This window comes from Chelmon rostratus, chromosome 17, assembly GCF_017976325.1.
Source record: "Chelmon rostratus isolate fCheRos1 chromosome 17, fCheRos1.pri, whole genome shotgun sequence".
Taxonomy (NCBI): Eukaryota; Metazoa; Chordata; class Actinopteri; order Chaetodontiformes; family Chaetodontidae; genus Chelmon; species Chelmon rostratus.
Window position 1 is genome coordinate 4,084,502 of NC_055674.1, and position 26,989 is coordinate 4,111,490.

A 26,989-nucleotide genomic window follows, 5' to 3' on the forward strand; every position below is an offset into this window, starting at 1 on the left:
CTGCTGCATAATGAATTTCACATTTAATACTTTAAGAACAATTTGCTAATGAAACATACCTTCATTTACCCAGAGAAATGGTGCTTTTTCCACAGCTCTTTGGTATATATCTTTGTTAAGCTAAAATCTCCACTTGGGGATCCAAGTAAAGTTTTATCTTGTCCTGTCTTAATACACTTTAATAAGAGAAATCTTTAAATTAAATCAAACTAATCACAGTTTGGGCACCACTTACATTAAGGGTTGAATGAAAATGCAGTTAAATAAAGAAAAGTATTTATTTTCCACTGTAACATCCAGTGTCCAAAACCAAAACAATCCCAGCATGGCCAGCCGCTTATTGGGCGTCTGTACACGTCACATTCTAACCCGGAAGTGCAGTGACAGCTCCTGTTAAAAATCCTTCATCCCTGTCGTGGAACAGCGAAACAAAGGTGAGTTTCAAGCTATATAATTGGTTCTTCCCACATGCAATGCTTGTACTTTACGCCGTTTTCCCCGTATAACGTACGCTTGGGCTTCATTTACCGCTGGAAGCACTTTTATTGGGCTTAGATATGAGCCGCTAGCTGGCTAATGTTAGCAGTTCAGTCTCGGATCAGGTTTGTTATTTGTGATGTCGAACTGTTGGGGACGACTTTTCGGCTGCTTTTTTCATTTTCTGTGTCATACCGAGGTCTCTTGGCTGGATGTGAATGTCACAGCAAAAATATTTGAGTGAAAAATTCAACAGGAACATGCAAAATAATGAGCCTACCATAAGAAGACATGGGATGCTGTATCCTCCGGCTCAACGCCAGTATCCTGCCAAATAGTGAGCGCTGTTTCCCCCCTCTGTTGCATCTCCATGCGCAGTGCAGGACAGCTGCAGGTTGCAACTTGCTACTGTAGAAACTAACGGAGCACAGCGAGTGTAGAGTCCAGCAGAAAGGCTACTGCAATGCAGGGTGAAGTCCAAACATTACCCCTGCAAGATGGCTGAAAATAAAGGAGTCAAAATAAAAGTGGGTTTAAGCCACAAAGAAAATGGGTGACATATTTTTATTCAAGCAGAGAAAGAATATTTTTGTGTCATTAAGATCTGCTGAAGTTAACCATGGTTTTATTTGGATTAATTTTAATGTGCTGAACATATAAAATAATCCTCTGAGGAGTAGAACAGCACTTTCTGCAAAACAAATTAATCAGTCCAATAAATTTTAAATCTGTGTGCTTCACCATGACGCCTATTATTTTTATGTAAGGTAACATAATGACTGGGATTGTTATGCCAATAAAAACAGAGTTCACGACACCTTCAGGCTGACTGAATGAATGAAGCTAGTAGTGGAAACAATTAAAACAAATGACCAAATCAGAACAAATCAATCCACAAATATAGGCAAGTAACAAGAAAATGAAAAGATCAATATAAAAACGCGCCAGCTGTGAATTGGTGGAGTAAGTCACTAAATATAACAATATTTCATGAGGCAAGTAATTTGAACAGGCAGCCAGAAACCAATCTCTGCACTTATTTGTTGATTAGTCGTGAAGACGTAGGATAGGTGGTGGAACAGTTGCGTTTAGTATCTGCGTCATCGCAGCGCATGTTGCTTTGTCCCACAGCATCTTCTGCTCAGCTTTGCTGGGATTGGATGCATGTGCAGGGAGGCGTGTGGGAGTTCAGAGATGCTCTGAATGGAAGTCGCCTTTGATTCATAATAGTACATGGGTGAAAATATTTGAATCTCAAAGATGACTCAGTGGCTGGCATTGCGTTCTTCGCATTTAACTGTTCCTTTCAGAGGGATTCTTGATGTAGAAGTTAATGACTTACATTTGTGTGAAAATATCTGACGTGTTATTGAGCTGCAGCTTCATCTGCAAAAGGAAATTCCTTCCTTCCTTCTGGAGTTATTCTCACAACAGTGCTGTGCTACAACTCTGCCATCACTCAATGGCCTACAGTCCAATAAAATGACTCGTACACTCAGCACTGTGGGAGATTGAGGTGTCCCAACTAGATGCAGTTTGGTTCACCTCCATGCGAAGCATTCACTGACCATAACATAAAAATCTATACAGTAGATACTGCTGTTGAGAGTCAGACAAAAAAGACCCCAGCACAGAATAGTAAAAATCAGCTTTATTTCTTCCATGAATAAGGCTGATTTTTATTTTGACATGATGTAGTGACGCAGGTGTAATTGATGATATTAAGAAGGACTGCACTTCATTTTGCTTTACTGTTCAGGGCACTGCCGCTGTGTATGCTGACTGACTGAGAAAGAAAATTTAAGGTATTAATTACACATGTGCTTTGCAGCTGTGTCAGATGTTATTTAGTATGCCAGAAAAAGATTTAGCATCTCTTAATACTGAGTAACTCAAAAGTAATGCGCAAAAAATACCAGGATATCCTGCTGCATCTGGTCGCATTTTGCAGCATGCAAGCCAGCATGCTTTCATGGCTGTTCTGACCCACGATCTTCTGATCAGTGGAAGATACCTCACATCGATGGAGGTGCTGAGAGCAGGGTTTGTGGTACATCTAGGCACCCTTTCCAAATTGCATAGTTTTTATTTTATCTTCAAACCTCTCGCTATGTTCTGCTATAGAAAATATAAATGCACCAGTATGTACTTTGTACTGGCAGCTGCGGTATGTAGTAAATGTAAAAAGACAAAGTATGCGATTTGGAACACAGCCAAAATGTCTGCCGTGAAAAAGGCAATACTAAAGCTACAGAATGCATATAAAGATTTGTAACAGTCATATATACACATGCAGGTAGTATTTACCATTTGCAGTATATCATTATTATGCAATTGATTATTAAATATGAACTGCTGTATGTGCTTCTGTGGAGTCTATTTTAGTGTGTTTTTTCCCTTTAAAAGTAGCTGCTTGTCATTCCATTGTGTGAGCAGACCCACCCGCGTTCCTTCTCTCAGCAGACTGAGCCTCAGTCCAGTATTTTTTTCTGTGCAAGGAAGTGTTTTTCAAAGGCCATCTCAAAGCCATAAAAAAACTAATTCAGCCGCAGCTTGTCAAGCATTGCATTTTAATAATTGTTGCTCGAATTTATGGTTCCATTTAGTTTTACTCTTGGGGTATTTGGTTTCCAAAGAACAAGTGATTTGGTTTTAAAATAGTTCAAACGACTCTCAGCTTTTAGTGGACAACAAAATCTAAAATCTTATTCTGAGGAGACACTGTGTGCTCCTTATAAAAATATCCAGTGGACATCTGGCAGTTGAGGGTTGGTGGCAAAGCTGCCTTGCATTCACAAGCCCCGATTGGTTGAATTAATAAATACAAAATTATGTTTTTTGGAAGGGAAAAAGCTATTTGGGTGAACCGCCCAAATAAACTGTATATAAGGGGAAGACAGATACGCATGCTGTTAATAGGATCAGTTTGGAGGGGACAGGCCAGATGCTCAGTTTCATATTGCTGAGCTGTACGCATCAAAAACCAGTTATTAGACAGGTGGCCTTTCCTTAGACTTCCACCTGGCAGCTGGCAGATAGACACACTTTTTCTTTTGTTTATAGGATTGTGTGTGTGTGTGTGTGTGTGTGTGTGTGTGTGTGTGTGTGTGTGTGTGTAGTGGAATGAGACCACTTGTCTTGATTTAGAAGTGCTTTTCTCACCTGGCTGCTCGTATTCTTCTTAAACACTAGTCAGATTTAAACTCTCACAGTGATGTGCGTCAAGCTCTCCCTCTAGTCGACTGGTTCCATTCAGCTCGCTGCTGTATATTAAACTATTCAACCACTCTGTCAGATGTTCTTTACACACAAGTGCCCAGCTGCCCAGAGCCCCCCTCTTCATACACTACAAGATGCAGCTATTTGGTTTATTTACGGGAGGTGCTTCTGTAACTGCTGGGAATAGGCCAAGAGCCAATCGAAACACACGGTGGAGACCAAGCTAATAGAATCTGACAGGAATGGAGTCATAGAGGCCGCTCAGGCATCGTAAAGCTGTCGCCGTTTAAGCCCCTAAATTTGTCGCTATTACCTGCTCGCTTCTCCCTTTACATGGCCAAAGAGTTGTGAGGAAAAGTGCTGCCAGGCTCCTGAGTTGGAGCAGGTGTTGTTACTCATCTCGCCTGTTTCAACACCATCAAATAAGCGCGGGTATGTTGGTGTGCACATACTTGCATCTAACGCAGAATGCATTGACGGTGAGGATAGAATGGAAGGATCAATAATGGACTGCCCACTATAGCGGTTTCAAGTTAACTGTGAGGATCACTTTCCAGTGTGGTAACAAACAAAATGATTCTGCACTGCACCACTTCTCAGTCTGACTCTGCTGCACCCAGCTAGCCATGTACTTTATTTGTTTACTCTCACATTCTTATTTGGCTGTGTGCTTTGGGGAAATTGCTTTGTTGATGGCGCTGCAGGGGAAGATGTCAAGATGTGTGAGTCTTTTCTAGGTTGTCACAGTGTAAAATGCTGCAGCATTTAGCGCATCAAATGTTAGCTAGTGAAAAGAAAATCCATTGTGGAATCTCAAAATAAATGGAGTTTGAGTTTTTTTCTCACTAATGAGCTTGATTAAGAGAATATATGTAAATTGCCTTAGACTTGGGCTTGTCACTCTGGCCAGTCTGTCTTCTGAGCTGTGGCGATGGATCAGTTCCAGCAAGTGTTGGCTGGAGGCATCACAGCCTACAGCTTTGCAGTTTCTGTCTTTGTGAGGGACTTTTACAAGTTCACAAATTGGACCCGGAAGAAAAAAAAAATGGATGTGCGATTTTTGTTTTAAGCTGATTTCCACTTTAAGGGTCAAATCTCAAATTAGAGTATACCATATTTGAGCTGCTCATTCGACTGACGTCCCACTGTTAGCTTAATGCTTATTTAACTGGCTTGAAAACATGAGTGGTTAAGCTCTTGACGTAAGCGCTGACAGCCTGTGATGTAAAATATGAGTTTTAAATTTAGCTAATGTGGGTTGAGTGCATTGTGGTGCATTTTGTATTACAGTGTGGTGCGACTGTTGCAAAGCACTGATTTTCCATCCTCTAATGCTACTTCCAAGAATATGCCTGTGTGCAGGCCTACTAAGACATAATTGATATAGGCAAAATGCCTCTGATTGGGCCTTTTATAGATGCAGCATGAGAAGAAGCTCATTTCTCACATTGCCGATCGCTTGTGAGGGAAGGCAACAAGTATTGAATTAGTTTGCATGAGAGGAGGGAAATTGAAATATGGATTGGGGTCGCAAATGCCTGCCAGTGCTATTGGCTGTGTCGGATATGGAGGATGAAATGTATTTTCTGTGTGTATGTGTGTGTCAGTGTGTGACTGATGCAGACAGTGCCGGCATTGAATGGTTTTCCACCTTTCCTGTTTTCCAATAACAACTTGGGAGCAGGAGTGACACAGATGAAGTGCGTGTTTTAAGAGGAAAAGTAATCTTAAAGACAAGCCAAGCCGTTCCTCACTCTAATACGCAGCCTCATCCGCTGCTTCTCCTACATCACTGCTTCTGTCATGGAGACAGACACGAGCCAGCTCTCTCGCCATCTGCCATTTAGATGCATTTAAATCATGCATGCATGCTGAGTTTGGACCTGTGATTTGAACTGGTCAGGTCCCCGGTCTCTGCCAGGCTGCTGAGCACAACTCGTGACCCATGGAAGCCATCTGAATATGAATTAATGACAACACAGTTGGTTAAAAGTGTCGGTGCCCAAAAGTCAGATCCAATTTTGCTGATATTATCTGGCATTTAAGCCTGGAAAACAGTGACCCAATCTAATGGTTTGATTACCAGTTCCAGCTCTGTCATGGCTGAAATAGTGCCTGATTTGGCATTTGAGAAGGATATCACTTTTGGTTTAATGTTGAAGGTGGGAAAAATGCATTATACCCAAAAGTGGAGAGACACCCAGTCGGCCAAAGTTGATGATGTCCAGGAAATAAAGGTTAGATGTTAAATGACGTCAGTAACAGTAACAACATCTAGATTTGAATGTAACAGCATTCAGTTACTCATGGGTAGCTGTTGCATACAGATTTGCAACACTAGAATTTTCAAGTCATTTTATATTAAGAGATGAAACATTTCCTCCAATTTTTGTCAGATGTTTGCAGACAGTTTGGCCTCCTGGGTTGGTAATGTACCATTTGATGTAATAATGATAACAATTGAGCTGAAGCAATTAGTCGATTAATTTAAAGTCGATTAAATGAAGCGGCAGCAGTTTAGGTAATTGTTTCATCAAAGCAAAAATGCCCAGAATTCACTGGTTCTGGCTTCTTGGGTGTTTTTAGTCTTTAACAATGACAAAGTGAATGTTTTTGGATTTGAATACGTCAGCTTGGCTGTTGGACTCATCAGGGGCATTTTTCACTATTTTCTGATATTTCTTTGGGCAAAGGGTTTGAGGAATATGCAGATTATTTCATTATGAAGATCATTGTTTGATGCATCTCTAGATAATAATAACAAACTTTAAATCTATCTATGTAGCACCTTTTAAGAAATGCAGCTCCAACTGCTTTCAGAGTAACAACTGAAAACAAGTTAAAAGAAAGGTCAAACAATTTAAAGAACAGTGAAAAAATTTGATGCATTGACAACTTTTGACATCATTTGAACATTTGACAAGTATTTGAAGAACTGCACTAAAAGACGTTGCCGTAGCTGCCCTCATGATTCATGCTACTAATGGATGAAATGTCTCTTGGAGGAGGACCTCGACCCAAACCAACTGAAAAAAAGCCACGAGAAGCCTCTTGTGAGGCATTTGAATGGTCTAAAATGATCAAGTTCACATGTAAGAACCACTCCACCCTCCTCACCCCCAGCAGAAAACACTCCTGCGAGGGAGGGAGTTGTGTGTCAGTATGGGACTGGAAAAGAAAGAGGACAGGAGGAGGCGGAGGGAGAGTAAGAATTGTGGCTGTGAAATCAATAGTTCATACTGTTCTGAAATTGAAGGGTTTTTTTGTCAGAAAGCGTGTGTAGAAGGTGGAATATGAAATAGCTTTAGCGGAGGCCCCTGATGTAAGCAGCAGTATTGATTTCCAGAGACGTGGTCCAATTATGGTACCGCTGGTTTTGTCCGTGCCCTTTAAAGGATCGGAGTGACGCTGGCGGGGCAAAAATTTTTGGCGTTGGCTGACTTCGCCTCATCTCTTCCTCCCTGAGTGGCCGGCTGTTTCTGTCACCAAAGCCACAGAGAAAAAGTCAAGGAAATAGAGTCTGCTGTTTCTACAGTTTCCAGAGTCTCTCCGAGGACACAGCTGCAGGATGGGAGATTTCCCCTGTTGGCAGTTCCTGTTAAGAGATTCACTGGCATTACAACATAAAGAGAAAATAATCCTCCCTCTATGTGTGGTGGTGTCTGTCGCATGTGTTTCTGTTGGCAAGTGAGAGAAAGAGTCTGACTGAGTGGACTGACAGAATCAGTGTCTGAGTGCGAGACAGCCTGGCTTTGTACGTCTGCATGTGCGCTTGTGTTTTGTTCCCGAACAAGGACGGGGAGCTGCGCGAACGTGCGGCAGCAGCCCGCGTTGAGGTGTACTCACACATATCCCCCACAGTTTAGCAGTTATTGTGAGCAGCCAGACATTAGCAGAGAAATTGCAGCTGTTTTAAAGCTTTTATTGCTTGAGGATTTGCGGGGTAAAATGGTCTGTAATTCCCATCCTGCGCTCCCGCTGTGCTGTCCCTGCTGCTGACGCTGCGTTCACACTGCCCTAGTCTGGCTTCATAAGGAAAAGCGACAGGAGGGCATCAGCTCCCGGAACAATATAGGACGTTTTCCCCCCCTCAACTCTTGAGGTTCAAAAAAAAAAAAAAAAGTTTGCTGGCAATGAAAAGAAGACTTTGCCTCTTACTCGGTCTCTCTTCCACTTTGCTTCCTCTACAGTCGCCGTGTGGACCATCTCTTCCTCCCCTCAACTCTCGTTCTCTCTCCAAGTAACGGGAGTCTCATGCAATATGTTGTGTTTCCCCACTTGAGTGTTAATGAGGTGGATGAATATTCATGAAGAGGAGGATGTGTGGCGATTGTGCAGAGGATGTTGGTGTACGCAGGGACTGTGGCGGTCACATTTCTGAGGGGTTTGTTGTGCGGCGTGCAAACATCAGGGGACTCCAGGCTCCTCTGCTAATGATGCAAATGTGCGTCCCTGAGTTTTGTTGTGGTTGGTGATTGTGGATGACCCCTTCCCCAAGGCCTTTCCTCTCTCCCTGGTGGCTGCTGGTGGAGCTTAAGTTTAGCCTCCAGCTGCCGGTGGAGGACAGCCAGAGAGCGCAAGACAGAGAAGAAGCTACATCTCGGTCCGCTGCCTTCCCTCCTCCTCCTCCTCTTCCTCCCTGTGCTTCTGGCTTGCGATAAACACGTTAAAAAACGTTGGCCGCCTCTCTGGGGATCATTTCTTTCCTTTTATTATACCTTTCTCCATGTCTTGCTACCTCTCTTCATCTTTTCATTTTCTGTTTCTCCTGCGTTGTCTTTCTTGGAACATATTGTGCTGTGATGTCTACAGCCGCCAGCGCTGCGTTTTGAAGGACATTTGAGAAAGCACGCGGCCCATTTTAGCAGCAAAAGGCTGCGTGATGCGCGCTCGTCATGTCTCATGCGTTGCCATTTCCTCCCGTGCTCTCTACCCCCCCGTCACACTTTTTTCATTGTCAGCTTTGTTCTGCTCTTCAGATTCTCTTCCAGCAGTCCCTATAGTAATCTCTCACGTTCTCTCTCCTCTCTTTCCACTTTGCTCGGCAGCCTCTCATTTGCATTTTCTCACTTACTCGTCATCCCAGTCTTCCTCTTCTCTCCCTACTGTCTTCAGCCTGCGGCTTTTGCTGCTCCCCTTTCCCCCTCTTATTTGCCATTACTCCCTTTTTTCCCTCCTCTCAGCCTCCCTCTTTCCTCCCTTGCTCCTCTGTGAGATATCCGACCCTGCGGTGTACCTCTGAAGGAGCTCCTATGGTTCTGTTAAACATCTGTAAAGTCTTTGATCTCCTACCAGCCATTTTCGACATGAGGTGATGTGTGTTTATGTCTGCGGCACGAGGTGGAAATGTGTGTTTGCCTGTCTGTCTCATGCTGTTTGTGCTCAGCAACCTTTAATTTGGGAAAGGTGAGTCTGTCGGTGCTGTAGAGGAGGACAGATAGTCTGACTGGCTCCTTTTTTATGTCTACTTTTGGGTGACATAATAGAAGCCTTCCTGCTCCTCGGTGCACTTGGCCTCCCTGCGTTCATGAAAACAGTCACTGCCACTTAATATTGTCAGCTCCAGTCTAGCAGGTGCCTATGCTGATTCTCATGAACACATGTCCTCTCCGCAGTTGTAGAAAGGGTGGAGGCTGGCCAATTTATCAGCACTCTCACTGTAAGGCTGCAGGGAGCCCTCCGTCTTCATCAGTTCACTCCACAGATAGGCACAACCCAGTCACCGCTACTAGACGAACCTCATGTGTCTCCATTACACGGTAATAACATAGCTGTGAGCTTGACTAGAATTGCCACTTCGTGTTATGTTAAGAAACAGGGGTCTGCTTAAATCACAGGTTGAACAGGTTAACCTCCAAAAAATGAGAAAAGCCTCAGATATTATTCCAGGTGGACCTGTTTTCCACAGGTTGATAGTGTGTACCTATACGTGAACCTACAGCTAATAAAGAAAAAAACTGATCACTGAAAATCACTTCCAGAGCTGCTAAAGACACTAAAGTCAGCTGATTCTTTGCTCTGCTCTGCAGGGGCGCTGGTTTTATGTTTGCTTGTTCACTCTCATTGTCATGATGTGTTGTCATTACTGATTAATGTGTAGATGAGTATCTGAATAAAACATTAGAAAACTGTGAGTGATGTTTTCAAATGTCTGGTTTCGTCTGAGCTAAAGTCCAAAAGCTCAAGATATTCAGTATTCAGTGATATAAAACAGAGAAAATCAGTAAAACCTAACGTTTGAGAAGCTGAACTGGGTCATTGTTGGAAATTTTACTTGACAAATAATGACTTAATCAATTAATCAGTCATCAAAATAGCTGCTGATTCACCCTCTGCCATCAATTTTTCAGTGTTCAACAGCATCATATAAGTTGGAAATGGAATTAAAAAATCACATGCAAGTAAAATGAACTCTATATTTATTACGGTCACTGGCCTGGACAAGGTTATCGCCTGCGTTATGCTCAATAAGCTGTAATGCTGTTTGATCCTTGGTTGCTGTTCATTGATAGACCCTGCTGTTTCTGTCTTGTCATGTGATATCTCAGGGCCGTCCCGCAACACTGAAGGATGCTTGTCTTCATTCCATCCGCCTCCACCGTCTCTCCGCCGTCCTTGGCCCGTGTGCCCCCTCGCTTTCCCCCGGCCGGCTGCTGATCAAAGCCCCTTTGAGGGGGCTGAGCAGGTCCGGGGCTGTTGCTGATTTGATGATATGTGTCTTCAGAATCTTCACGTCTTGTGTGATTAGACGGCATGTGACAGGCAGCGTCGGCCCCATCAGCTCACATTAAGCCCCGGCGCTGCGCTGCCGCTGCCGCTGCCGCTGCCATTTTTATCCTTTAATGTTACTCCTTCCTCACCAGCCGAATCAATTATCGGTGATTATGTTAGTGTCAGAGTCTTTAGCGGCGGCCTGAGCCCCACTGCTGCCTCCTCCTCTCCGTCGCTGTGTGGCCCAGAGGCCCAGCAGAAGCCACACGGCGCTGATCCCCAGTCAGAGCACTGCTGCTGCAGAGGGACAGCGATACAGACAGCTCTAAGTTTAACCTTCCTCCTCAACAGTGTTGTGACAACGCAAGGAGAGTTTATTATGCCTGACAAAACTCCCCCATGTAAGTACTCCTCAGCGAGAAAGCTGCATAGCGATTAGCCCTATCATGTTCAATTGTGGATGTAGCTGTCAGAGCTGGCTTGGTGGTCTTGTTGTGTCCTTGGATTGAACATGGTTTTACATTGCTTGAGAAGGCCGTGTTGTATAAGTAATAAGAGTTCACAGAGCCGTTGCTGCACCACACTTGTGTTAGCTGTTAAAAGGAGAATTGTCTATGCAAAATCGCTCCTCCACACTTCCCAGTGTATCACAACTCTTTCCCCAGTACACACTTGGCCTTGGACATACTGGTGCTGCACTGTGTGTCTGTATGCATGCATGCATGCGTGCATGTATGTGTGTGTGTTTGTGTACTATCGCCACTGCAACACACAGAGCAGCGAGGCGGCTCGTTAAAAACCCCTCTCGGCTGCAAGGTCACTCTGGCTTTTCCACCTTTGTGAGTGTCAGTGCTCCGTCTTCCACATGTTTACACATAACACTTTCTATAACACACACTTTCACAGGTGCACTGACATCTCTGTGCTTGGGTTGTCATTTTCAAATACATTAGACAACGTCAGCTGCTCCATCATGTTCCTCACCTCTTTTCTGTTGTTCATGGTGCTGCTGAAACACTCACTAGGGTTGGGTTCCATTTTGGATCTGGTTCCACAAAATTCCCAGACCTCTCAGCAAAACCATTTTCACCCCTTTGAAGCGTCTCATTTTTAGCCAGCACTGACATTCGCTTTACCAATTAAAATGTCAAACATGCAGATTGTATCAGCTGTAGCTATTTAACATTCATTTTGTAACAGGGGAATTGTCATCAAGTTTTTATTTTTGCCTCAGTACTGATTTGAGTCTTTTAATGTTAGCTAACGATCTGTCTGATATTTACGTCAACCTAAACGTTGATTGAATATGTAGGCACATTGACAGAAGAGGTTTATGAGCTTATAGATACAGTGTGTGATGAAGGAAAGTTTTACTGTAAGAAGATGTGACTCCTGAAACACACAGCGGGGTGGAGTTTCCTCCACCTTAACTACACCACTACTGAGCGTCTGTTCTTGGTCGAAGGTCATTTGTGAGGAAAAAATAAACTTCACCATGAGTGGACTGACTGTTTTGTAGATGAGCAAAACCAACAGGTTGGGGACAGTTGATTCAGAAGAATCTCCCAGTTAATCGTCTGATCTGCAGGAAGTTTCTGGGCTTAGTTTTGCTCCTGCCACATTTTTATTCACTGTGGGCTCTCATTTTTCACTGCAGTGTAATTCCTGCACCTCTGTGGAAACAGCACAATCATGGCTTGAAGTGGGGAGAACTCAAAAATGTCTTTTGTGCAGTGCAGCACATTTACAGCATCATAAATCATAAACAAAGAAAAAAAATGCTCGTTGAATTTCTTTCATTATTATATATGCAACTTTTTTCAGGTGCCCACAAGTGTTACCAGCAGTAGAAAAAGATTCAAATTCTGCACATATATTTTTACAACCTCTCCTCTCTGCTCTGTGTAAACACAGGCGGCAATTCAGTCGACTTTTCACTGAATTTTTGTCACTTTTCCCCAGAAAAAACACCAAGGGCCGTCCCTAGAGCCCGTTTTAGGCTACTGTAGAAACATGCCGGCGCAACATGGCAGACTTGGTGGAGGAGGACCTGCTCCCTCTGTAGATATAAAGACTCATCCTAAGGTAACAAAGGTAAGGTGATTATACGCGATTAAAACATACTCATGAATATTATATTCCATTTCTGCCAATAGTTCCCTCTGAATCATGCACATTGGTCCTTTGCTGGTTTACGATGAAATTTTAAACGAGATATTCAGAATAAATTGATGAAATATAACTATTTTAAGATGGTTATTTTTCATGACGTTCAAGGACCGTTGGAAATTTAATTATCCTCTATTTTTGCAATTTCTGTCCATGATTAATGGTGTAATTTTTGTGTTTTTTAAAGAAAACACGTCTTTCAAACGTGCCGGTGGGTTGTGGGGTCCTGAGGGTTAAACGTTCATGGAAATCATGTCAAAAGTTTAAGCCCATGAGAATAACAGTACTGAGTCAGTTGCAGCATTCGAGGATAGTAGCCTGTGAAACTTAAGGTGTGCAAAGTAATAAAGCTGTACCTGTTATTTCAACGTGTCAGATACATTTAATTGACAAGTTGGAGCTGCAGGTTGTGAACGTTAATTAGGCTGTGACTAAAAATAGTGCTTCATCTTTCTCAGCCAACAAAAGAGGAAATATATTGTAGTTCCTTGAGTTTGAGTTACTTTAAACTTCAAAAGCACATTAGATGGTCAATATAGATTTGATGAGATGCTGCAACCAACCCTTACAGCTAGTCAACACATTGATTCGTCCAAGTAGCAACATTTTCAATAATTGTTAAAGTTGTTTATGAAGCAAAAAACCTTTGGCTGTCTCTCGACTCTGGACTTTAACCATTTTGTTGACATTTGACAGCTCAAGACAATCAATAGATTACTTGAAAAATGATCCTTTAGTTAACTGACAATGAAGAAAGTGATCATAATGACCAGTGAATCCTCTGCCAAAGCTAGCTGTTTGGAGGAGATGAAAGCTGCAGTGTAGCTCATGTCTTTCCATTAGCGGAGCCCTCTGTGAGAATAAATCAAGGGTTAGGTTTGGAGTTGCCAGTTAGGATTAGAGTTTTTTAAATTCTGCTGCTGTGCTTCTTTACTTGACAAGCCTCTGCTGTTGACAGGGGTTTGAGGCTTTTAAGATCTAATGTGTCCGCCTGCTATCTAAGATTGTTTCTTTGACTCGCTTCCAGCCCTCCCTGCCTCTCTGTCTGCCCATCCTCTCCTTCTATATGTTATCCAGTGTTGAGTGGGGGTAAGGAGAGATAGTAATCTGCCGTAGCCTTGGCACTCTCTCGCACTCTGGTCTCATTGAAGAAGATTGATGGCCCTCTTTCTGGAATGGCTGTTGTTTTGGATGGAAGAGAAAAAGATGGAGGTAGAGGAGTGAATTTAGAATGAAAAACTGAGCGAGGGAGGCGGAGGGAGGGCAGGGGATAGTGCGGGAACAAGAGAAATGGAGGTAAGGTGACTGATAGTTGTAAAAAGATGGAGAAATGGAAGAGGAAATGTCACTGCAGAGGAGCCTGAGAGCTCATTAAATTAAGTTTGTATTTTATTGAGTGAGGGTACGCATCCACCAGTGATTGGCTTCAGATTCACACATCATTCTTTTCTCTCATGCACATGTGGGTTATGGAATTGGCTGCACTTAGTTTCCATGTCAGCAGGATTATATTTAAATGTCAGCTTTTCTCTCAGAATGCAAAGGAGGCAGGAACATGTTGTGATGGAACGAATTCGTACATATGTCTCAGGTTTCTGTTGCATTAGGATGGTGTAGCCTTTAAGGTATCTGGTATTCACTATTAGTGCTGCATTGCTAGGGGGAATTAGCATCCCTTCATCCCCCTTCATGATGGGTGTATTGCTCGGTGCCAGTGTGTGGGCGGCACTGGGTTGATTGGCTGTGATGACAGTTATGCTCTTAATTGTGTCAGTTATTCTTCCTCTGTGGCTCTTTTGAATGTAGTGAACCGCTTGATGTAACCCCCCTGGCGTTTTGTTCCTTTCTACATATTGGTCTTTTTAAGTCTGTGCAGGTTTTGGGAGCGGTGAGACGGAGAGGAGCAAGCCTTTCTTCCTCCTCCTTAATTCTCCCCTCTTTTTAGAGAAGAATTGAGTCTGACATTTTTTTTATTCTTTGGGCTACCCCCATCTCTTCGCGTCCCTCTCTGCCCTCTGCTTAATTTGTCTTCTATCCCTTTAGTGTGTCTCCTTTTTTTGTTCCTCTGTTTCTTGACTATTGTTTGAGCTGCTGTTCCGCTCCTTTCTCTCTCTGTCTTCCTCGCTTTATTTCATCAGCCTGTTGTACATCGACCTATCTTTCATCCTGCCTCTCCCCCCCTTTGTGTCTTGTCGGCGCTTCATTTTTTTGCTTTCTATTTTCCCTGCTCTTGTATTTTGGTTTCCCACCTCCCCGTCTGGCAGCTCCATCCTCCTTCTCTCTTTTTTCTTCAGACAGATCATGTTGTCTCACGATGCTCAGACATCGCTGGGGTCAACCAGTCAGGCCTTGGTGGCCTGACTGGTTGGATTGTCTATTGTCGTCCGTCCTTGTCTTGATTGACCACTTGAGACTGCCAGAGTCAGAGTAGGGCAAACGACACAGGACAGAGAAGAAAGGAAGGGCATAAAGACCGGGTCCCATCCTGCTTATCCAAACCATTGATGGGGTTGTTACAAGCTCCAGGTAATGCCTCATTTCCTGCGGTCACAACCTGATATAGTGAGGACGCAGAAAGTACAGATTACAAAAACGATCATCAGTTTCGTTCCAAAAGTGGAACAATGCGAAAGAAAGGAGACAGTTGAGGATGTTGTCATTACTTTGCTGATGGGGATCACATTATGGCAGAAAGAAGTGATGGATCAGATTGTCATTCTTTATTCCTGCAGTTACTATTTTTTTGTCCACTTGGGGGCAGCAGAAACAATCTGTGAACACAATCTTAATCACGTAATAAGTTGATTTGGAGAACGTGTTAGCAACATTAGCATTAACTGGAGTCGTGCTTGTGTCCTCCTGGAGGTTCACTCTCCTTTTGTCTTTGGATTGCTCTCCACCAACCTCTGAGAGAAATGTCTCTCTCTTTAGCTGCTAAATATCCAACTGTGATCACCTTCTATTCGCTAACTTTGTCTGTCTGACGTTTGATGTTGTGCAGGTAGCTTGCAGTTGGTTTTTAGAGCTTTTTCTCTGAAAACAACTGATTTCTGCAGCTGGAAACATCATGAGACTGAACCAAAACAGTAAAGCTGTGAGCTGCAAAACCAAAACAATAAGCTTAAAGTCAAAAGCCCCATATATATTTTTTCATTTATATAAATATGAAATATTTACTTCTGATTAGGGATAGGACTCTGTTCTTGATCCTAATTTGGAACTTGTTCCAAATGATCTAATTTTAGGCAAAACATTGACCTCTGACTGGGACTGCAACTATTGATTATTTTCATAATTTATTCTACATTTTCGACAGTCAGTTAATTCTTTAGTCTATAAAATGTGAAAAAGTAATGAAGTTCTTTCAGAAGCTCTTCGAAAGCTTGTTCTTTTCTGACTGACAGTCACAAAAGCCCAAAGATACTCAGTTTATTGTAATGCAAAATGATTTATTGATTAGCAAAATGAATTTTCTGTTGTGCGACTGATCAGTAGACCAATTGTTTCACCACTAGCATCTGTAGCTGCTAAATATCACAAATCAAAAGCAACAAAAACCCTGATTTGTCCTACTGATGGGTGTCGTATGCAGGATCCTCACATGTTTTATCAAGCTAGGTTGGTATTTAAAGATTTTTTTAAATGTGGCCCATTGATCCGAGTTGCTTCTATTTTGTTGTCAAGTCCGGAGCGCAGGTCCGCTTTGTTGAGACACTGAGAACGATCACGTATTCATTTCAGGTGAGCTATTGATCAGAAGGTGCGGGGCCCGTACACACATCACAGAGCTCAGGCTCCTTTTCTGACATTTCTTTCAGGGTTCAACGTCTGTCTTTTGCATCTGATTGACATTTCCTTGGTATGTATCTGTAAACATGTGGATCTTAAGATATTTCATTCATTCCTCTATCATCTCTCTCCCTGAGGTAAAAGCCCACAGGCAGTTAGGATGCTGGTCATGAATACAAAGAGCCTTAGTGTATTTAGTAGTCTATTGTGTTCTTATGTGCAGTATGCTAGGCTTAATGCAAGTTAGTATCAGAATTTATATGCAACCCTGATTTCTTTCAAAATGCTGTGTACAACATAAATACAACAAATGTAATTATTTGTTGTAATTATATGCTTAATTGAAAACAGTACAAAGACAATATGTTTAACGTTTGTCCTCATCAACTCCATTAATTTTTGTAAATATCTGCTTATTCTAATTCTGATGCAGCAACATGTTTCAAACATGTTGGGACAGGAGCAGCAAAAGACTGGGAAAGCTGTGGAACGCTCCAAAAACACCTGTTTGGATCATTCCACAGGTAAACAGGTTGATTGGTAACAGGTGATAGTATCATGGTCGTTCACAAGCGAGGGTGGAGCGAGGTTCACCACTTTGTGATGTGTGTTTCAAGTCACTCATGCCTGTTTTTAAAGTGCATCTTTGTACTTTATGAGCTGGTTATAAAAGAAAATTCACTCAAATCAGGCAGCTTTTTCTTGTCTAAATGTCTCAAATGTCAGGGATCTTTATAGATTCACTGTATTATGAGTCCAAAGAGCATCGCTGTTGCTGCTCCCCTCTCCAGAATAATGGGTGGCCAAACACAACCAGCCGGCTCTGTGAAACCCTGTTCATCTGTGGTTGGCAGGCATGAGGAGTATGAGTAAGCGTCCTCGGTCATGTTTATTTACGTAGAGGTGGTATTTGAAAGAGAATTAGACTTGGAGGATTTTAATGAGACTGCCAGAGCGTACCTCTACGCTGGACTGCCAGTGTGGGTCTGTACTGTCAGATGGTTGTACTGTCACTGGGGTCTCAGTGGGCCCTTTATACATCACATTAACATGCAGCGTGTACATCTGAATTACATCCAGAAAGATTTTTATCCATATTTATGGGTCAGTGTAAATATACACCAACAAGTATTAAGGAAGTGTTAAGCCTGCTTTGAATCTTGTTGCTATAAGCAGCATCATTTGGTTTCTTGAAACGAGATTGCGTTCCTTCATGGCTCTGTTTACACCTGTGGCTTAGTTCGTTGTTTGGATACAGTCCAGATACAGTTTGTGCTTGGATTAGTGTTTTAATGCTGGGTGTAATTATGTAAGGAGTCCCTGTCCCACTTTGTCGCGCCTTGCTGTGTAAACCTCACTACAGTCTGCGTGTAACATGTGTCTTTGTAATGCACATGCAAGCGCACACACACACTCTATCTCAAAATGTTCTGCATTCAAGTCTCCTACATAACAGATGTGCACACAAACAGTCAACTTGACAAGGAGTCTCTTGCAAGAATATGATAAGGCACTGGCTCACACCCACGCTCGCTCTCTCAACTACAGTCTTGTTGATTCTTTCCGCTGTTTGCGTTCGCAGCTTGCCAAGAAGCTCAGGCTGCGGACAGACATGCAGTACTGACACACCTACAGACAGAGAGACCTGACGGACAGAGTCCAGCTGGCGAGCCATGGCAGCAGCAAGCGGAACAGATGTGCGAGGGACTTTGATCTAGGTGAGTACCAAATGGGGTGAGGATCTGGGGGAGGGAAGCGGGGGTGTTGGTCTGTAACAATATTAGGAAATGGCAAGTATACTGTGGAGGGGGTGGGCTGGAACAGGGGGGTGTTTGAGACACTTTCATCCTATGATACATCTGTTAAATTCTAGTGGCAAACATGGACAGGTTTGACATTAAAGTGGTGTCTGTAGGTCCTGGAAAAGTCTTAAAAAATGTTAAACGAAACCTCAAGGCCTTAAACTGATGTACAGACCGTTAAATTATGTGTTTTAACTCTTAAACTAACTTGTAGCTAGTGTATTTCATAAATATTGCAGCCTCCCTGGTGCCATGTGTTCTGCACTGATTTGTTAGCTCAGGCAAACAAACCAGTACTGTAAGAGGTCTGCATGCGGTGTTTTGAATTCTGCGTGGCATTAAAGTCGTCTTTTATGCTCTATTTGTAGTTCTGCAGGTGCAGAAATGTTATGGAAAATAATAAGTTACAAAGTTGTAGTTCAGTAGTTTCTCTCAAGCAAACTACATTTTGTTTTGCTTTTTGAGACGCATACACCTATTTTCAGATGGCTAGCGTTGAACCAAATAGTGGGTAAGAGGAAATTGATGGTCCAGAATGAGAAATAAGGTGGATGGTTTGAATAGAAAACACAAACCTTCAAAAAGAATGAAGGTGACAGAAGATCTAAAGGCTACCAGTGGAGGAATACCAAGTAGCAAGAGAACAGAGGATGCAGCACACACTTGATCATATAAATGGCAGCAGGGTAAAAAGTTTCAGGTAGTATTCAACCGTCATTTAAAAGTGGAAATTGCGCCCGGTTCTAATAAAAGAGTTAAGAGAGAGAAAAGAGGAAGGAGATCGGGTTTTAGAAGGGGAAATGAGGGTGGAGGCATGGAGGATGTGCTAACATGAGAGGGCGAAAAAAAGAACAATAAAATATATCCTTCAGGGGAAATTATGTGGGCCTGTGTGCTTCACGCCTCCCCCGAAAACTTTTCCATGTTAATTAGGTAATGTAAAACTAGCAAGAACAGCAAGACAGCAAGACAGCAGGAGCAAACGCCGGAGTAAAATAGCACACTCTATTCCGTTAGAGGCCATAAGACACACAGTTTTATGTCTGCTGAGAGGAGAAAATAGTAAATTATAGTGCATTATTGATGTGACATAGTGGCCTGCCGGGCTGTACAGGTTTGTCTGCTTAACAAAGTGAAGAATCTCTCTTTTTGGTTTAAAAGGCAAATGTAGAGAAGCGCAGGAAATTCCAGGACACAGTTCAAATCTATTGTCCCTGTTCCCACATGTTTGGATGTGTGATTTACCTTTATATATATTCAAAGTGAAACTAGCATTTCACTTGGCAGTGTCGTCTAACATCAGCGTTGCTGCATCTTTCCATGAAAATTAAATCTGTGTGTAGGATTTGTTGAGAAATGCTGGGATGTTTTAATCACCTCCTTGTATATTATCATACAGACAGAGCATCATGCACAATGTGGGCGGCAGTAGCTCGTGGGGGCAGTATGTGGCGACTTGGCTGGGAAACCGGAGGGTGGCCGGTTCAAGTCCAGCAAAGACCACAAGACGGACTGTGGACTGGTAGCTGGTGAGGTGCCAGTTCACCTCCTGGGTGCACTTGAGCAAGGCACCAAACCCCAAACTGCTCTGAGTGTAGACCATACGGCAGCCCCATCACTCTGACAGCGCTCCCTCAATTCCATGTCTGTGGATCCTGTGTGCATGTGTGTGTTTTCACCTGAATGCGTGTAAACTGTATAATCGAGTGAAAAAATAGAATTCCCCCTTTAGGGATTAATAAAGTAATTCTTCTTCTTCTTTAGAATCCACGTGAATCTGGATTTTTAGATGTACGTGAGGCAGTGCTTGGATATTGGATTTCCTGACTGTGACTTAATTTATATTCTCTCAGGAAACGCAAAATAGTTTCAGCATTGAAAATGATGAAAGCTGTTGTTTTGTTTTGGTGCAGGACTGCATGTGTGTCTCCTTTGCGTATGTCTGTATATACGAGTGAAAGACGGTCATGGCTGACCCTGCAGTTACAGCCAATTTGCTGTGATCACAGTGACAAGTGTCTCCATATACTTGGTATATACTTAGATACTTGGTAATTAGCAAAAAGGAGATGGAGAAAGGTTGGAGTTGGTGGGGCATTCGAGGACCTGTCAGAGAGCCCCACTCATCTTACCCCCCCAAATCTGTCAGGAGCCTTGTCTGGGGCCCGTCCCCCCCAGTCCCCCCCCTCACACTTGGCTGCTCCAGTTAATTGAAGCCACTTCAGATCAGTCAGAGGAGCTGGATCTGCACGCCTGAGCAGACCACGGCTCTCACCTGACCTGTCAGTCACTGCCACCAGCTGCCTGCCACACACAGCCGCTTCCCAACACGTTTAAATCCTTGGGACACAGCAGAGACCCCAGGGAGAGTTACCGCACAGCCCACCTCACTAGATCCGTCCCTGTTGTAGTTGAAGCCAAGGTGCATTCACTGCAGTCAGTTTTGAAGAAATGTATTTGAACCCTTGAGTCTTTAGTTTTTTCATTTAGACTGGTGAGAGGGATGGCTGTTAAACGCAAATAATAACCGCATCTGAAAATGTGGACTTCAAGTGAACAGCAAGTCTGTTAGGAGTTAGACCTTCATCTACAAAAAGTGACCCTGAAATGCAGGTTTATGGCTATATCCAGCACTTACTCATACTTGAAAAGCCAAGCAAAACAAAATGGACCAAGGGCAAACTTGCACTCAAGATGCAGTGAAATGCTTTTTCAATGCATTTCTAAACTCTGCAAAAGAGCAGACAAGAAGTGTTCAAGCTCAGTGAAAACAAAGTGCAAAGACTGAAAGTCCACGAAGCTGAGCTGAAGAGACACGGACCGCAAATTGGATTTGTTTTGACTAATTTGCCTCCCGCGTGGCTTTTGTTGATAGTTCACGGCTGAATTGAAAATTGTGTGTGGTTATCATAAAAGCGACCAATGCACAAACGCACCGGAGCAACGACTTGTCCCCTGAAATGGACCAAAACAAGCTGACTGTGGTTTGCAAAGGCCATAAAAGTGATAGCTTCATTATCCCTCCAGAGAAATTCTTTTTTTCACACGGTTGGATGCGTGACCAGCAAGTCCCTTTACCTAAAGGACAAGATGATTTGTTTGTCAGTACCTTCCACATATGACTGTTCCTAAAACAGATTACATTAGGGTTTGCAATTTGGCAACTGTACGGTTTAAGTCTTTATGCAACTAAAACATCATGATTAAGGTCGGGAAAAGATTATAGTCATATTTAAAAGAAACCTTCTTTACTACTGCTGCTGTTTTACTACTGTTAGAGGACGTTCTTCACATGCTTTGCTTCATAAAAAAACGTAAACTCTAAGTGAAAAAATATCACGATTTGATAGATGAAAGAGTCTGTGGGGAGTTAAATTTTTTGCCAAGATGGAACAAAAAGATGAAAAACAAAGATTGTGACAAATGACGGTGTTTATTTTGGCACAGGAAAAAAACTCAGCTGCAGATTGTGCAATCTTTCTGAGCACATTTCACTCTCCCGGCTCTATTTTTTTTTTTTTTTTAGAGCACAGAGGCTGATGGAAAAAGTTTCAAGTTTTCCAAAGTGACCAACAGACACATAATGTAGAAGCTGAAACTAAAAAAAAATGCTGAATTTTGGTAGAAGCACTGAAATCCCATACAAAGAGGCACGTTTGATTTGTCCAGTGTTGTAGTACAGTTTGGATTCACTGGGTCAAATGACCTGGAAGCTGCTGAAAACACTGGCACCATTTTCTATTCAATTATTCATGTGAAATAAATGAAATACACGTTAGCAATCAAAATAGATTTTGCCATATGAGACCAATTTAGTGTATTTTTTTTAAATATAAATTTCACTAAAATGGGCAATTCAGAACGACGGCATTGAAAGTAACATTGGCTTTGTGTCATTGGAGCGGTAATTTATTGATGGTCCCCTGTGGTTGAGAGCAATTTAATATCCAGTGCTGTTTACTTCTGTAATTAAAGCTAACCTAGCTTGATCACAGACTCACATTTGTTTGCCTCACGAATAATGGCAATGCTTTGCTTACCTTTATCTTGCAAAAATTGTGAATGTTACCACGCTACTTGTGCAGTTGCTGATAACATGCACACTAGTTTTGGCATAAATGTTTGCGGATGTTTGCACCTTAACGGCCTCCAGTTGAGGGATTGTCATGAAAGTCGTCCATCAGACGTCCATCCTGCAGGAACTCTGCAGACTTTAATATGCTCCCCTTTAATACTGTGCTCCTCTGCTGGTTCTGCAGTGCTGCCTTCCCTAACGCCGAACACTGGGGAAGTGAGAAGGAGAACCACAGGGAATAGATCTTTCTGAGACAACCCACTCGGGAGTGAACGTCTGAAATGAGAAGTGGTGCTTGTGTATTGTTTTAAATGCCAGGCTTCTCCTCATTCACTGTGCTTTCTTGTGCGAGCCTTTAGTTGTAGCTCAGTCAGCTGACATTTAATTCTCAGCCATTACATCCTCTGCTGCTGCTTTAGCATCGGCCTTGTTGTTACCGACATGAATATGAACGGACAGATGTGACAGCTGGCCGGCCATATGTGACAAGCCTTTTAGATCTTTATGCCTTAATTATTCCTTCCCGTGGGACCGATATTGACATTTTAGGTCTTAACGTTCAGACCTTACAAACTGCCAGCCTCCAATTGGCATTATCGTCTCTTGGCAACCTCGGAGCCGACTGAGAAAGGTGCTGGATGCTCAGAGCTAAATTCATTCCTGTCAGCTGTGGTGAGATGGGTGCTTTCAAATTTATCACAGTGTTGTAAAAATCATTGTCTGTGGATTATGTTAGCTATTTACTGATGCAGTAAGTGACTCTGTCCGAGGTTTCTTCTGATTTTTCTTCACTTTCAGTGAGGGTCTGAGGTTGGAAGGCGTCGTTTTCATTTATTTTTATAGTGTGGGCGCTTGAAACCCTTTGAGACTCACTGTAATTAGGGACTGTGCAAATAAAACTGACTTGATTAATAAGTGAAAGTGGAAGTTGAGTTATTTCGAACACTGTAAATATGTAATCTTGGCTCCAGTCATCCTGCTGCAGTATGCCAGCGCGTTATTTTGTTTAGATGATGTCACACATTTACGGTTTCTTCGTGTGTTGTGTTGAATGAGCGGCTGCCATCTCTTTTAAAGATTTAAAAGAAGATGCGTGCGGACGTTTTTTTTTTTCATTGTTGTGAGAGCGGCGCTCTCAGGAATGAAGGCGACTCTGTTATTTTCTCTATGAATCTTTTTCCCTCCGTCTCTCTCTTCCTCCTCCGTCTGTCTCACCTGGGTCGTCCCACACATTCTCATTTCTCTTGTTATCCCAGGTTCTAATTTCAGTTGCCGCGGCAACCCTGCGGCTCCCTCCACTTATTCCTCCTCCCTTGTCTTCTCTGAGCTCCTTGTTAAGTGTGGCAGAGCTGGTTAATGATTGCGTTTTATTTATATTTTTCCTCCGGTAGGGTTCCTTTTGATGGGCCGCACATGTCTCGACTCTTGACTGAGTCTGACTTTCTTTCTACTGTATCTCCATTTCATCTTTTTCTTGCTTACTCGTTTGCTTTCTTTCTGTCTCGCCTTTATTTTTCTCCCTGTCTTGCTTTGTTGCGGTCCTCCTTTGTGCTCTCTTGTTTTTCTCGTGGCGCTGCAGACGGCCACTGTTAGCTGTTAGTCGTGCAGTAAATTGTGGTCACTCAAGGACACTAGGTGGACCGTCACTGCTTATCCAATTGCGGACTTGGATGCAAATTAGTTTGCTCAGTGCGCCTTGTCTGATTGTTTGCTTTTATGCTGATCTAGTTTAAATGTTCATCCAAACTCTTGTTCATCAGTAAAAGTTCACACATTTGTGGCCGACCTTACTGTAAGGGATGCGTAATATTTTTATTTTCATTCAAACGCCACCATGTGTTCTTTCACCAGTAGAGTTCATTAAGAACTTTAACCAAACAGCTCTGCTTGGCACAGATCTAGATGTTTGCTAAAACACTGCTGTTGTAGTATCTGATTAATTGCTAATCACTACGGTGTTTCACTGAGTTCACAGATGAGCACACATTACTTCAGCACAAATGTAGGATCTTCACTTTGTCACAACATTTTGTTCTCTCCCCCCAGCAGGTGCATCCCTGAGAGCTTTTCTGTGAAACGCCGACTTTCACAGCGTTTCACAGCGTTAAGTGAAAACAGGTCTTTGTAAATATCACAGCAGGGATATCTCGTGTCCTGTCGGTCATCTTAGCTGCTTTTTAAAAATACTCAGACAGAATTATCTGGTGTTTGTCAAGTTTAAACAGTTAAAGCTAAAAACTAGTGATTTATACCAAAAGAATAACTATCAAAACATCAAATTGACGCCATATAACAGCTGGAATTTTCTTAATTGGCCATTTGCATGTTTAACAGTCAGTTTGATGACGACACTGAATGTTAAACCTTGAAGCTTTCTTTCTGTTGTCGTCTCCTATTGTTCCTCCTTCCCTCCCTCTACACCGTCTGTCTGTCTTCCTTCCACACGTAGCTCTTCATAACGTCTCTGAAACTCTGTAGATATCATAGTGGCGACAGGTGACCACACCAGGATGTCTCCACCTGCAGGTCCTCACATTCCTTTAGATAAAAACACGGTGCAGCTCTGACGGAGTGAATATCAACAACAGGAAATTACTCTAAAAGTGATTTACATAGAAATGTTTGCAGTTGGAAATTCTTTGAAGGGCTCTGAAGGAAACGGTTACCTCAGTTACTGCTTTCCATCTGGTCCATCTGGCTTATCCAGAGTTAGAGGGAATACAAATCTGATTTGTTTTGACGTTTGTCTTCCTCGTCTTCTTTGCTTTCTCTGTTTGTGTCTGTCAGAACATTCCCGGTTCCTTTTTCTTCCTCTTTGGTCGTATTGTCCTGTGGACAAAAGCTGTTTGTGTTTATGCTAGAAGAAAGCGGGTTCCTTCACCTTCTCAGTTTTGTTTGCTTGTCTTCCTTCTTTCTGCCATTCATGTCCAACTCCTCCTTTATCACAGTCCTCTATTATTTTCATGTATTTTTCACGTATTTATGTATTCAGCATGGTTTATCTGTTTATCTGCCTCCGTCTCTCCCATCAGTGACCATTGGGGCGTCAGCAGAGAAAGCCTCCTTTTGATTGGCCGTTGAGATATAGGAATGTGGCAGCATGACACAGATGACTTCATTAGAGAGTGATAAGCTCAGAGGGGGTCTCCACCAAAGGCAGCGTGACATGACAGATTTGTCTGGGCCATTTTGACAAAAGGAGAAACGTGTGGAATAGTTAACATGAGTAATTTCAAATAGCAGAATAGTCAGAGAAGATGAGTTTTAGGGCTGAAAGTTGGGTAGTGGCAGGAGTGCTCTCAGAGATAGTGAGAGAGAGGAAGATGAATTAGGAAGGCTTGGATTCGGAGTGTAACTGTTGGTTACGGTCCCAGATTCACTGCAGAGATCTAAAATGTCATTGTGTGTGTGTGTGTGTGTGTGTTTATGTGTTTGTGGTAGTCGCGCAGCTGTATCTGCCTGGCATTTCCTGCTTTCAGAAGCAACTACAGCACCAGGCACCATCTGATGACCCTCCAAAAGGCTCAGCGCTGCAAAGAATATTGAGGGGAACACACGTAACCTTAACATGAATTCGGAAAGCTTGGATTTAGAGGATGACATACAGGGTGTTGTCACCTTTACTGACACCGGCGGTGATTTTGTGGGTGTTATCTTAATAGTGTTGTGGGAGTTCAGGTTTGATTCCTCCATGCTGGCTTTTCTGTGAGCCCCTGTGTGCAGGTAATGAACTGATCTGGAATCAGACTACTGGCTGATTAATACAGATGATATGACACATTCACAGTTGTCTGGCATCAGCTTGTGGCTGCAGCTTTGCAGTCTTTTCCACTTCAGTACCGCAAGGATAGAGGTTGACATTTAGGTGCCAGCAGCCAAACAGAGACGTACGACTGCAGGCACTCGTCACCCACCGCTGTTTCTACTGGGGTTGTTCGGGGAGTGAATATTGAAAATGTCACCTCAAGATTATATCTTAATATTGAAACTTTTAGCATTTTTAATAGTCGTATCTCCTATAAAGGAAGTTGCATATAGCCATAACTTGGAAAATATATAGTAGTGTCACTGAAACTGCATTAGCATACCATACGCCACAGAAATGGGATGTATTTTTACTTTTTATGCATAATTAGGTAATAATGTGAGGAAATACAGGCTCATGCTCATTCATCTGATTTATTTGTGATGGAAATATTAATGAAGTTCAACCAGTATGGCTTGAGATTTGCTGATGATTCAAAAAAGTTTCCTTTTTTTTCAGCCATACCCTTAACGCCTCATCTGACCAGCAATATTTTTCTCTACTTAGCATTACTGGCATTTCCTTTTTTATTACCAAGGCTCTAGTTTGACACTTCTCAGAACGAGATGGCTCATTTTCAGCCCTCACTGTATAATGTATGTGCTCTTTTAATGTATAGATAACAATGTATAAAAGGTGAGGAGATCACTTTTGGCTTTAAAACACAATCCATCTTTTATGAATTTAATGGAGAGCATTTAAAATTCTCCCTGCATATAAATGAATGTGTGCGTGTGTGTATGTGTGTGTAAATGTGGTAATTGGGAGGCAGAGTGACGTTGGGGCACACAAAGGAGTAACCCTTGTCGTACCAAGTGCAACCGATGGATAGAACTGAACTTATTAGCGCAGCTACCTTTCCTCTACCTTCCTTTCGCTGAAAAGAGCAGCAGCAAAGCAATAAGACAGAGAGCAGCTATTGCACCTGTTTCCAAATCTTCT

At 42.6% G+C, this 26,989-nt stretch overlaps 1 protein-coding gene across 2 annotated transcripts in view; it reads left to right on the forward strand.

Annotated features, from left to right (window-relative positions):
- The first annotated feature begins 375 nt into the window (after positions 1 to 375).
- The window catches only part of LOC121620819 (speckle type BTB/POZ protein), an 80,790-nt gene continuing 54,176 nt past the window's right edge, over positions 376 to 26,989 (forward strand). Inside the window, exons 1-2 of one of the 2 annotated variants that reach the window (XM_041957039.1) lie at positions 376 to 434; positions 17,948 to 18,083. The gene's annotated coding sequence lies outside the window, so the exon portion shown is untranslated. Of the gene's footprint in view, positions 435 to 12,397; positions 12,502 to 17,947; positions 18,084 to 26,989 lie in introns of those variants that run through there. The other variant, XM_041957040.1, reaches the window with a different exon arrangement.